Source organism: Hermetia illucens, chromosome 5 (genome assembly GCF_905115235.1).
Source record: "Hermetia illucens chromosome 5, iHerIll2.2.curated.20191125, whole genome shotgun sequence".
Taxonomy (NCBI): domain Eukaryota; kingdom Metazoa; phylum Arthropoda; class Insecta; order Diptera; family Stratiomyidae; genus Hermetia; species Hermetia illucens.
Genome location: NC_051853.1, coordinates 68633158 through 68647398, shown reverse-complemented (window position 1 = coordinate 68647398; position 14241 = coordinate 68633158). Strand labels below are relative to the sequence as shown.

The 14241-nt window shown below is 39.7% G+C and overlaps 1 protein-coding gene across 1 annotated transcript in view; it reads right to left on the bottom strand.

The window, feature by feature from the left end:
- LOC119657570 (irregular chiasm C-roughest protein) overlaps positions 1-14241 on the bottom strand; it is a 269666-nt gene that overhangs the window by 95075 nt on the left and 160350 nt on the right. The window contains exon 4 of the mRNA XM_038064531.1: positions 5444-5471. The gene's annotated coding sequence lies outside the window, so the exon portion shown is untranslated. The remainder of the gene's footprint in view (positions 1-5443; positions 5472-14241) is intronic.

Genomic DNA, 14241 nt, shown 5'->3' with positions numbered 1-14241 from the left:
GATAGAAACAAAGGAGTGATATGTTTAGAAAGAACGGTGAAGGTCGCCCATTCAATTGAGGGCAAATTGAAGTCACCACAGAGGATGAAAAGAAAATTCTTCAACTGGAGAAACTACACCAGAGGATGGAAAATAAGCATCTGAAATAATGAAAAGCACACAATTCAAAGGTGAAATGCCCTCAGTGATTGCATCATAGAGGCGGGTACTTAACAAGGTGATAGAGATAAAAAGAACATGCTGCTTCACGGCAACTAAAACACCAGTGAGTTTGCCTCAACGAAAAATTGAGCACCCACCGAGAAGCTTAGAATTAAAAATACAACTGTCAAACCATGTTTCCGTAACACAAATGCACGCGGCTGAAATCCACAGATCTAGCAGCTTAGTTTGAAGGCCTCTTACATTCTGGTAGTATAATGTGGACGAAGTTAAGTGCGCCGTCGAGGACGATGGTCTCTTCGGAAATTTTCATGACGATGATGATGATGATTCGTTTCAAGCTGTAAGACGCCTGGAGGAGATAACGCGTAAGGTGAGCAATAAACTCTGGGCACAGTGCCAGTTTTACGAGGAATTTCATCTAAGATTTCAGCCTCGTGGTTAGCGCTATTCGATTCCTCTAGGACAAACAGCACAGCACCACACGATTCCGTAAAAGAAGTAGTCGACTGAGAACTGCTGGATAACTGCCCGTCGAAATATCAACATTTCGCTGGATGGCAGCAAGATTTGCAAACTGCTGATGGAACAATTGAATTGCCTCAAACAGTCTAGCCCCACTGCAGGCATCGCAAAGATATTCAATGTCCATGGGGAATTTCGCGCGGATCTACAGGAACACAACAGGAATGGCCAGACATTTTATTTGAAACAACTTCCTACAGTAACCATCCTAAGAAGAAATCTTGATCGCAATAATTTTGGCTCATTATACTTCGCGCAAGGAATATCATACATAGGTGAAGAAGCCCTAATAAGTGTAGATTTACCACAGCAGGCATGCTGAAATGTGTCAATGCTAATTCAGTCTTATAAGTTAATTTTCATTCTTATATTGAGTTAATTTTCACTTGATCGGAGTGACTGTGACTAAGATGATTGGGATGCAATGAATTGATTCACCATTAACAAGGCAAAAAAGTAATAGCCCGGAATTGCATCAGAATCAAACCGACACTGTCACAATTTATAGCTGGAAAATGATGCAACTAAGCTAGCTCAGATTTCCAGATTAATATTTGAACACACTACACTTCAAGTGATAATTGAGTGGATCGGGTGAACAAGTTAAATGCAAAACGCCAACAGTAGGACACAGTTAATGTCATTATTCATTCAGACACAAAAATTTTCTACTTATTCCCAGGAAAAAAGTGTCCTTGGGGCGACCCACTCGTCGGCAATAGAGAGTGGTTTTCAATACATGGCGTAGCCAGCAATGCAATTTTGACCCCTCCTTAATGTGTGACTTATCAACTGCCATTGCTACTCTGCTACTCCCATATAACAGTAGCACAGAGAAATCTCAGCTTAATATTGGGGTTGAGATAACTACATTTCCAAATTTTAGACAAGGCAACGAAAGCGAATCTAGAACCGTTAATGCGTCGGGCAACTTCCAATTCGGTGCTATCGTCGCCAGCAACCACGCTTCCTAGATATACAAATTGATCGACGCTTTCAATGCTGTGCCCTTTAATGCAGTTATGAATAGTACGATGACTGGCCAGATTGAGAAGCTTGGTTTTCTTGATGTTTATCTTGAGTTCAACACTACTTGGCTCTCTTTCCAAATGCAGAACCATTTGGCCAGAGTCCATACCTGGTGAAAGAGCAGACAGATGTTGGAGGAAAAATGTCATCATCCATGGAATTTCTCCAGGTTCTCTGAGCGTAATCGATAACAGGAAGAAATATTATCGGTGGTAGGATGTAACCCTGGTGGACTCCGCTTTGAATCATGAAGACCTTCTCTTCATGCCAGACAGTATCAAAAGCTTTCTCAATATTAAGCGTCACAAGTCCTACTGATTGATTCTGGCTGGTATTACTTTTTCAAATATTTTTTTTAAATACTAGAAGAAAACTAATAGGTCAATAATTAAACTAATAGGTAGACAATTAGTCTTTTTCGATGGCTTTGTTATCGGAACTGTAATCGCGTCTATCCCCGTAGTTGGAAAATATGATAGTTTTAGGCAGGGGTCAAAAGTAAAATTTAAATATATTATCTCCCATTTACTGAGCTTTCTAACAGGGCATACAGGAATTCCATCACAGCCCGGTTTTTTATGACTTTTCATGGTTTTAATTATTGTTGTTATTCCTCTGGGCTTAGCAAGACATCATTGATCTCAAATTTTTTTGGTTGATCTTGAATGACTTGTTGGACAATCAATTCATTTATTGAAGACACCCTGATGAGAGCCAATGTATGAGCTTCCATAAAGGTAACAATTCAGCTTTCTCAATATCAGAGTAGCTGAAGCTATTATTTCTGTTGAGCAAGGGAGATATTTGAGCAACGCTCTTCCGCTTGAACCGTCTATGTAGTCTCCAGAATTATTCTAAACTGCAAATCATTCATTTGGAATTCCTCTGTCTGATATCCTTTTATCGATTTCGCAACATAACTTATTTATTCTACTCTTAATTGTCGCGTCAATCGAAGACTTCAATTAAAACTTAAAAGTTTAGAAAGCAACCGGAGGCCCAAACATGAATTAAGTTGAAACAAGAAAAATATATCAAGTATATCAAAACAAGTCCGGAAACCGGAAGATGGACGCTTCAGGTATGTATTTCTTCTATAAAAACGTTGGGTGTGCCTTTGTCCCATTAGTCTGTAGTACGTAATATATACATATATTATATAAGAATATCCACTTTCGGGTAATATTGATATACAAAATCTTGAATTTGCAAAGAAGTGACAACGTCGACCTTTGTTAGTAATAGTGCGATTTCCACCAAACTTGGTCAAATCATGCTCAATGTCATAACTTACATTGCTGCCCTGCTACTAGGATGAATTTAAAGGGTGTGCTGCAGCCAATTATTGAAAATTATAGTAATGTACTATTATTAACTTTATTCGAATAGATGTCAGTATGGAGGTTATTTAGGTGCCTAGGCACAACATAGTGGCAGCTTCTTGATTTTTTCAGATTTTTGGGTTGAGTAATCTCTGAGAATGGGTCCTTTAAAAAAATGATCACTTTCGACTCCCCGCACTCCACACCCTTACGACAAATGTCAGAATCAAGACCGGCTTCGGAAAGTACTAATCGAAACCTTTCATTTGATACCTCACATGACTATATTTGATGAAAAAAAAAATTTGCACTCCCTTTTTGCATGTATGGGAACCGTTTGTTTTACACAACACCTTAAAAATGGATCACTACTTTAGAGGGATGGTGATGATTTTTTTCTGTGATTCAACCATACAGACCAATATACGAATATCCCTTGAAACTCGCATTGAAAATGATAGAAGAAGTAGAAGGCGAAGATTAATTTGGTCCTGCTAGCCATTGCAAAAGAAGGAAAGTATGTAGGCATTGTTATTTGTTTGACAAACGTAACTGTCCTGCGAAAGGATTATAATTGAAAATAGTATGAATGTCATTATTGAATTATATTGCATGCGAAGTTAGATAAAATAGATTGGATGGGGACAGTTTGGCCTTCGAGAATATGGAATCTTGTTTATCTGCACGTTATGTGTCTCTGAATTTCCTAAACTCAACACAATTAAGGTTCCTAAATACAAAATCATTCGTTATCTGATATAACCATCGAAGAAAAGGTTTCAAATCGTTTCTTATAAACAATAATATCAGGCTACATCTACAGAATTAATATACTTTTATGGCCACCGTTTGTGTTTGCATATGAAAGTGACTACTCAGCGTAATTCTGCTCCATGAACAAACCATTTACTATCAGTGCGTCAGTAAATTAATGACGATCGAACATTAATAAATTGATTCGAGTGCGCGCCTTGGAGGCAGGCACGCGACTTTATGTTGTCATCATCCTCATAGATGTTTTTTTAAAGATTGCAAAAAAAAGTCTTATCCACTTTGGTTTTCCTTGTACATAACGAAAACGGGAGACAACGTGCATTTGAGAATAATTCCGAATGTTGTATAATAGTTATCTGTCGAGCAGTTTAACTCCTGTAAATATGGGAATGAACCTAGCCAGCTCCTTCATATTTTTCTGGCTCACTTAACTTAAACTGTTGAATTATACCTACATTACCAAGTTCCAGTCTAGTCAACTTAGAACGTAGATAACGTGACACTCGATGGTCGGTTTATCTTTACAAGGCTTCACTATGAAAGTGGCCCAACCGACTAATTGCATTGCGATCATGATAATGAAAAACTCGCCATTACAATTCTCCCAGTCAATATTGAATTGTATTCTTTTGAATAATGAAAGGACAGGTATGCGATTCAGGAGGATATTTATCTGGTCTTTTATGATAATTTCATGTATATACATATATATGTATAATATATATATAACCTCAAATAATGAATTCTTATTTTAAGTTTGCTAATATTGTTAATTCCATCGTATGCGTTTTGATTCAAAAAAATCACTTAGTGGCGGGCTAATCTCCGACAATTTATATGCAGTCGGCTTACTCAAAGCGAAATTTTTAATTTTGGTAATTTGCTACAGCGGAAATTGGACACGTCAAAAAATTCAAAATAGTCCCACCTATGTTTCCACATACATGATACATAAAGACGACGTCATATATGTTTTAGAGTGCAATAAATTCACATGAAAAAGAATATTTCACTCTCTATAACTTTGTTAATAATAGTTGGGTTTCCTTCAAACTTTCCGTACCCTATATTGTCATTTATGATGCCAAATTTTGCACTTCTACGTTGAACTGAAGGGGCGGGGAGGAGAGTAATATACAATTATTAACTTTATTTTAAAGCCTAGATTTGGAACAGATGCCCTATGCCAGATGTTAAGGCTTTGGTGATGAATCTTATTAATTTGAAAATAATTTGTAATTGTTTTTGAAAGGGTGCTAAAGGAGTCTTTTGAGTGTTAGTAATCAAAATTTGTTAATTTAACGTAATAAACTTTTATATATCTAGGTGGTTTAGGTACCCAGTGTGAGAAAACAGGACTAATGAGCTTTTGTTTCATCAGTTTTAATAAGAACGGAAAATATTTAACAAATATGAAACAAGGTTGACTGATGTGATTCAATGAATAAATTATAAAATGAAAATTATACCAAAAATAAAAAGCGAACTATGTACTGTACTGACTATATTCACTAAATGTAGCCTAGATAATATTCTCCCGGAAGATTTCAAACGAGCAAATGATTATATAAATCCCCATAGCAAGTTCTTTGAATTGAAAAATATTACAATATTGAATTTCATATACTTACTATTGGAATATATGTTAAGCGATATAACCTGGAAAAAGAAGGGGAAAAAGTAAGTAAGTAATCGAAAATTTAGGCTAGAATGTAAGCAATAAAGCAAGTGAATGATCGAACAAAATAAAAGAAGAAGCAGTCTGCTCTCTGTCCATCAAATTTTCGGGATGTTCTTTGATGCGTTTCAGGATTATTTTAGCTATTATATCTGCGACGACAGGGAGCACACAGATACCTCTCCAATTGTCACATTCAAAACAGGTGCCTTTCTTTGGAATCCAAAAGATCATCCCCTTCTTCCACTCACGGGAAAAGGTAACAGATTCCCAAGATTTCCATAGTGATGGCCGAGATGATTTCTTTTCTGCTTGAAGGAACAGTCCGTATCCGCATGTTACGGTGTCTAACCATTTCATTCACAAGACGGGAAGCCTCATTGGGTGTGATACGATTCAAACCCGGGGTGAAGTGTTCTTTACATTTCTTCGGTAGATCGTCATCGTGGATGAGGAACCGCCCGTCAGCGTCCTTCACACTTTTGTAATCATTGCATTTTGGCGCCATCTTGACCGACGCGATAACAAATCCTTTTTTGTCACTACAATCAACTTTTTGGGATTTTGCTTGGTATCGGAGTTTGAGTGCGTCCATTTGCCATCGCTCACAGGGATCAATACAGCCTTCAATCCCTTCCGATCGCCGATCCGCTTCCACGATTCCGCAGCCAGCCGGATCTTGAGATGCCCGTCCGGAACGTGACGGCGTAGCACCTGAGAAAAGAACATTGTTGATGTTGGCGTAATGTTCATCGATATTCCCCGGCGGCTTGCTTAGTGTATCTACCCACCAATTAGCAAAATAGCTCCCCCACTAGCGATAGCTGAATCATGCAAGCGGTCGATGTTGTTTTTGGGGTCGCAGCTCTGCGACCCTGCGAGAAATGGCGGACGCAACACGCAAGGGAACATGGGCGATCATAAGATAGTGATTCGTTTCGGGGCCGACGTCAGGATCGATCTTGTTCCGCACATCCAAGAGACAACTCCTAAATCTATTGCTAGTCGCAAAGCGGTCAATCTGATTGTTAACATGGTGTCGATCAATTGGAACGCAGCTGACCTTAACCCACCTTAGCATTAGGATCACCCATCCCCATCACAATTTCACCTTTAGGAAGCCTTTCCTGCACTGGGTACAATTGCTCGTAGGAGGCAACTTTCTTGACTATATCAGAAGTCACCATTGGTTCATAGTACTGTACAATTGTGATGCTCCTTAACCTGCATCAGAATCTTGTAGCCAGAAATCTGTTAGAAATTGCCTTCCAGGTCAATAGCTTGGGTTTTGCGAAAGAACCCGACGTCAAAAACTGGCAAATTTTTCAAGCTTTTATTAAGTCTAAATTATACTTCCCAGCCGATATTTTAAATGAACACCTTTAAAAAGTCTTTTCCTTGCAGTTCATTAGAATAAAGTGTTGCGTCATGTATCGAAATATTTCAGCGATCGCAAAGTAGTTCCTTAGTCAAGACTTTTTTTACTAATTCTATATTGTGAAAACTAAAACTCATCTATTTGACGATGCTGGAGCGTCTTTACTGAAAAATGATGATGAATCTACCAAATGCAATAGAAATCGGCGACCTCGGGTTCAAGTCGAAACCCTAATTTCAGATGTTAGTCGTAGATGTAAAAAAATGCATTGGAATTAAACCGCGTCAAACAATGTCTTAACGCAGTTCTCTATGAGATATTTAAATCGCTCAGTACTGAGCAGATCACTGCCACTGACAGAGATAGTGTCTATTTCATTAGGATCGGTCGTCATAAATTCAGTTTTACTCACTTTCAATCTAAGACCATGTTGCATGAGCTGATCATTCTATCTTTGGGCAACTTACTAGAGATCAACTTTGTTATGAGACGCTAGGAAAAATACATCTGCATAAATTAATGTATAGGGCGCTAAATGTTGGATGTCCCTTGTGACAGCGTCCACAACAAGACCAAAAAGTGGTGGTGAGAGGGAGCTTCTCTGATGGAGACAGGATGCGGTTTTGATACACCCGCCACACTTTGAACTTTACTTTTCGGATCAATAATTCAAACTGGCGCACGAATTCTTCTGGTACTAGCTGTTGTCGCAGACCATACCAGATGGTGTGACACACTGTAATTCACCTTTTCTCGATCCAGAAAAGCAATGTAGAGGTTGCTTCTTACGGTGTTTCTCCATGAGTCACAGTGCAGCGTGTATTGCATCAGTAGTTCCCCAGTTTTTGACAAACCAGAATACGCTTGTCAACAATGTATTCAAAAATCTTCATCGTATGGGGCTGCAACCGGATCGGACCGTAATTTCAACATTCTGTTGGACTAACTTTCCTGGCCTAGCATAGGCTCAAAATATTGGCGATTTAAGTTGGATATAATTCGCACCATTGTCGTGCTTTTGCGAATATATAAAGGAGCGTTTTCGACCTGTTGCCACTTTCGGTTACGCTGCCCCCATGATGTGTTGTCCCTATTCTGGAATGCTTGGATGCTATACCCCAAACGAGGGGTCCGTGGACCAAAAGCATGGGAGTAAGTTGTTCTTCATTTGGTCTGGTCCAACATCAAGTGGATGTGGACTGGGACTGGATCTCTCATCATTCTAAACAATAATCTAACTTTCGTTCCCATATTGGAACTGTGATGCTTTCTTGTCAGTCATATGGTATTCTACCTCCCTTAATAAACCAATTAAAAAATTCACTCGACCAGTGTTGGGTCTCAACACTTCGCTTTCCAGAGCCTAGATGAAATGTCATCAGAGCCTGTTGCTTTCCCCAATTTCATTCGTTTTATTGCTTCCTCAACTTCAGTGGCGCTGGCAGTTGGAATTGCTCGAAATGTCGACAATACTTGTGGAAGAAGCGGATGAACAAATTCTTCCGTTGAAATCGGTTCGAAATGCGCGGCTCGTCGTTCGGTAAACAAAGTTTCGTTTTTCTCACTAGACGCGACAAAAGTATTCGATATTTAGTGAGTGTTCGTGTCGGCTTTTATTGGTCGATTGTATGTATTGTATGTATTGTAAATAATGTAGTTGATATGCCAGCCCGAGTGTTCAGTTTATCGTAAAGACCTTTGCAATGGACTGATCGGGTGCCAGCGATTAATTTCTTCCGTCATTCCAAAGCCAAGTGTCTTGGTTGATGAACCGCTTCCCTGACTCGGTCACTCCGAGGGTTGCGTAGGCCGCTTTGTGGATGGCGTTTTAACTTGGTTCCACGATTCTTCTACATTCGAAATGGTAGGTAATCGCGGGAAATCATTTCTTCTTTCTTCTCATGAAATCGCCAATATTTAATGCGAAGCGAGCCAGGGCGTTTCTCACCCTGTTTTATCGATGACTAAATTGGCAAAACACCGGTTAACGGCCGAAGTTGAGGTACGATGGTGTCATAGCAAAGGGCTTTGCAGTCCATCACTGTAATAAAATCTTGACGTCTTATGAGAATATAGTCGATTCGCGTTTTACTGTTCCCACTAAAAAATGTAAGAAGATGAGCCAATCGTTTGATGAACCAGGTATTGATAAGTACAAGTCTTGAGTGTCTGCAAATCGACTATACACCCGCCACCCTCCTTTTCCACCATGGCACCTATTGTCATCTGATTTTTCACCCACATGACCATTAAAGATATAGTCATCAAGTTTTACAAGTCTTTATATAGAGAAATTGCTAGAAAGCATCCTTCTCGGCATCAGGTCGACCTGTCTGTGGTGCATAGGCGGCGAATAAGTAAAAAGTGCAATCAGTTGACATAATGGCGATCTCATCAGCCGGTCATCAAATCGTTTCATTTCTTTAATGGCATCTCGGAAACCCCTAGAGATGGAAATGCCAACATAGTATTGAGTGTATGGGCTACCAAAATAGAGAATTTTATAGCCATGTCACAGCTTTTGGCACCATACCGGCGAGTTTCGCACCTTTTTCGAGAAGCTCTTTCCGTCTTTCCAGTGAGAGTACCAATATTTAGCGTGCAGACACGTATTTCATTTGCTTGGACTAAGTTTCTTGCCTATTTCTGGACAGGGTCCACCCTGCCGCGTAACTGGGGTGAACGCCCCAGCATTTTTCCGAGGTCTACACATGATCATTTTCTGTTTCACGATATTCGAAATATTTGTTTGGTCGACCTGTTGTGGGATCTTTCATCAAGAGAGATCAGATGGAATTTAGGATAGTGGAATAACTCTGAGTTATCCTCTACCTTTCCCTGATTTCAGCATTTAATTTTTGTTTTACGTTGCCTCAAATAGTCCTCCTATGCTATGTAAATAACATGGCAGAATCGCATTAGATATTATACCAATTGTAATACCTGCGTTTCATTTACGTCTCTCTTGAAACTAACAGTTTTCGTTTTTCAATATTGTTTCTCTCATTCAAATCGGGATCAGCAGTAGCAACTTCTTTGGCTTTTATTCGATTTTCTTGCGTCAAATGTTATGTGATCTTCGATTGAGGATAGAGACCCACTCTAATTTGTCCAAATATTTTTCATAAAATTCAATTTGCTCTTGACATCGATGTTTTGCTATGCCCTTAATTTCGCTTTAAATGAAATTCTTTGTGTCTCAGCTTGCTTTTAGTTATATCCTTATTGCGTCTTCGCCTTCGTTATCGTACTCTCCCTATCAGCGTTTATGAGCAGAGCAACGAAAGCGTCGATCAATTTGTACATCTAGGAAGCGTGGTTTCTGTCGATGGTGGCACCGAACTGGATGTTGTCCTACGCATTGATAGCGCTAGATCCGTTTTCCCTGCCTCGTCTAAAATGTAGAAATACAGTTATCTCAATACCAAAAACAAGTTCTGTGTTGCTATATGGTAGTAGCGCCCAGAAAATGAACTCCACGGTAACTCGAAAGCTCCAAGCTTTCGTCAGTACATGTGATAGAAAAGCGGAAGTGGGAGTGAATATTTCACACATTAAGGAAGAACGATAATTGCATTGCGGGTTATGCCATGCAGTGGAATCTACTCTCCCAAGATGGCCGATAAGTGTGTCCAAGGGCACTTGGTGCAGAACAGTAGAGGATGAGCGCGAGCGCCTCGATAAGTGGTAGGGAGAACTGAAGCGCATTTCAGGTAGCCGCGACCGATGGTGCGTGTGTTTGAAGCGTTATGCCTCGCCAAGTTGTGAAGGGCAACCATATATATATGACATCCCATGTAGAATATATAAATCCCCCACGGATTGCCTTGATGTTCTGGAACTCTCACACAGTCTGGTTCAAACCATGAACAAGTACCCCATTCTGCACACGTGCTCGATGTTGCGGGAATTTCTCAACGGATTTTCCCACTAACCTACCACTGGCCACCACCACCAACGCCCCTTTATCTTTTAAGTAGGTAAGATCGTCCGAGCCCAAATGTTTCGCACGTAGTGCTAGTAATAGGTAAAATCCGGAATGTGCAAAGATTGTGACAACTCGGAAAGTAAAGATAATGCGAATAATGGTGATAAATAAAAATATAATAAAATAGGGGAAGAAATGCGCATCATCGGCGCTTGGCCGGAATGCTAGGATGACAAAGGAGGTGCATGCACAGGTTTATTTCAAATACCCAGCTTTGGATTCAGCGCAGCCATGGAGATGTCCACTATCATTTGACCCAATGTTTGCCCGGGCAGAGACCGGCAGTTATACCGTTTTTGAATATGACACATTCCTCCTAATTTGAATGTGTAAGTGAATATGAGAAATCGAAGCACGATATTTTCGTGCGTGCGAGATTTGTAAATGAGATGGAATGGCTGGAATTCTTCTTGAGGAGATTCTTAAAACTGGCGACGATCATTCACTATATGCACGAGGAGCTTCAAACGTTAGAGCCCTTAAAAAATAGTCGGGAGGCCTTAGCCCAGTCCATGATGTAATGTCTATAGATTGCTCTATGGAGCATAGCGAATTTGGAGAGGTGGTTTTAGTGGGTTAAAGCCCCAAATCATGGGTTTTAATGTTTTCCAGTTCTATATAAAGACAGACAAACGGTAGACAATGAACTGATTTAAATAAGACTTTATTTTAAACAAAACCTTAAAAAGGGGGTTATTGTTAAGTGTTAAGTGTGATTATATCGAAAAAAGGCGAGAGTTGAGAAAAACTTGGGAATTTTTCTAAGAAAATGAGGCACGATTGACAGTAGCAACTCTACATAAATTCCAGGAATTGCGAGGAGCAATTGAATGGGGAAACTGTCTAGGACGAATGCATCTTACAGTTGCTTGCCGTATCATCCACGAAAAGTAGAATTTTCCAGGATATTATACAATTCAGAATCATTATGAAATGCTCCTTTTGCCTCTTGGGCTGCTCATCATCACGGAAGGGAACCGCAGTGCAAATCTCTCTCGCAGGACCATGAAAGACTTATAACCATTTGCACGTTCTTTAGCAATGCGATTTACGGCAGCGGAATCGTTGTTATTTGTGGTAGTTTTTGCTCCTCCCAATTTTCTATTTCTCTACCCTATAATTCTATAATTCTCGTAGTTTGTCACGTTAATGGATGTAGAGGACATTTTATACAATCGCGATCAACAGAACTCAGCTTTTCGTTTCATCGATCCGCCTTGATAGCCAACCAGGTGTAGAAACGAGGTCAAAAACTTCGCACAGCAAGACATTTTTGCACAGTTGGATGGCAGTTGGATTGCGGAAACGGTTGCCCTAAAAGCAGACACAGAAGTAATTCGCAAATGACCGTAAATGTTACTTTCGTCATGGTCCTTCTTCTTGTTAAATAAAGTAGCCTTCTTGGCCCAAAAAAATGTAAGAAAGTTTTTCTTTTTACATTAAAGTGTGATATTATATATATCTTCTTACATACGAAATACACAAAACCTTTCATACTCTTAATTTCTTTTTAATTTCATTACGTTTCCCAATAAATGTTCGATTTTACATTCGAATTATGATGTTTCAGGCATGATTACGTTAATGAAACCATACTTGATTTATTATTGATTAAGGAATAATTGTAAGAGTATCAAAAGCCCCAAAAAAGCCAAAATTACCAAAATCTCAAAATATATTCCCGATGCAGTTTTCTTCATCTCATTCATTCATTCGTACAACATACAAGTGAAGTTAGTTGCGATTTTGCTGTATCGAACCACCACCAGTTGGCGCTGTTGGTGTCGGATAATGAAGTATAGATACTCCCACATTTAATCAAGGAGTCATTTCAGTTTTGACCATCGTGGTGATAACTATTCAAGTCGGGAAACCGCAAGCTGGACGCTTCAGGTACGAAAGGTTTTGTGTATTTCTTAGTACGTAGCACGTAATATATCCATATATTATGTGATAGTATCGACTTTCGGGTGATATTGACTATGAAGTCTTCAATTTTCAAAGAAGCAACAAATTTGAGGTATTATAACTTTGTTAGTAATAGTGCGATTTCCACCAAACTTGGTAAAATCATGCTCTATATTATAGCCTATATCACTACAAAATTTCATGGTACTAGGATGCACTTAAGGGGGGTTTCTAACCAATTACAAAAAATTGTAGTAATATACTATTATTAACTTTATTTAAACAGATATCGGCATGGAAGGTATTTCGGAGCCCAGGCACTATATAGTGGCAGCCTCCTGATTTTTGGGTTGGGTAGTTTCTGAGAATGGCCCCCTTAAAGAAGTGATCACTTTCAACCCCCCGCGCTCCAAAGAATGTCAACACTAAGATCGGCTTCGAAAAGTACTAATTGAGACCTTTAATTTGATACCCCACATGACTATATTTGGTGAAAAAAAATTTTACACCCACCTTTTGCATGTATGGGGACCCCCCTTAAATTCGACGTAAAAGGATGTAATTCACTGTATGCGTGAACGTTCACGTTCCCACCTTTCTACCAAATTTGGTGTCAATCGCTATAACCGTCTCCGAGAAAAATGCGTGTGACGGACAGACAGACAGACAGACAGACGGACAGACAGACAGACGGACAGGCAGACAGACGGACAGACAGACAGACAGTAAACCGATTTTAATAAGGTTTTGTGTTTACACAAAACCTTAAAAAAGGATGGAAAAGAGCCAAGAACGTATACTTTTCCTGTATGAGTTCAAACTCAGTAATAAAGTAGCGGAGACGACCAGAAACATTAACAGCACATCTGGAACTGATACACTAAGCGAACGAACCACACGGCGGTGGTTCGAAAAATTCCGACCAGCTGACGTAAACCATCAAAGTGAGCCACGTGGACATCCAGGACCATCGATTGATAACGACGCACTGCATTTGCTAGTCGAATCCGACACACGTCAGTCTGTGAGAGACATTGCAGAGAAACTGAACTTACACTATTCGACAGTTTCCCGGCACTGGAAAGGTGAAAAAGCTCGACAAATGGATTCCGCATGCCCTTACGGAGCAAAACATGACGCTTCGAATGGAAATTTGCAATTCTATACTTTCCCGCAACAGAAGCGATCCCTTTTTGCACAGAATAGTGACATGTGATGAAAAGTGGATATTATACGACCTTCGTCGCCGATCAGCACAAGGCCTAGATGCTGATGAGCCGCCGAAGCATATGCCAAAACCGAGCCTCCATCCGAAGAAGGTAATGGTGACTGTTTGGTGGTCTAAAGCTGGAGTTATTCACTATTATTTTTTGGCACCTGGAGAAACGATAAATGCACAGAAATACTGTGCCCAACTCGAGGAAATGGGAAAAATTGAATATTCAACGACCGAGATTAGTCAACACAGATGGTGTGA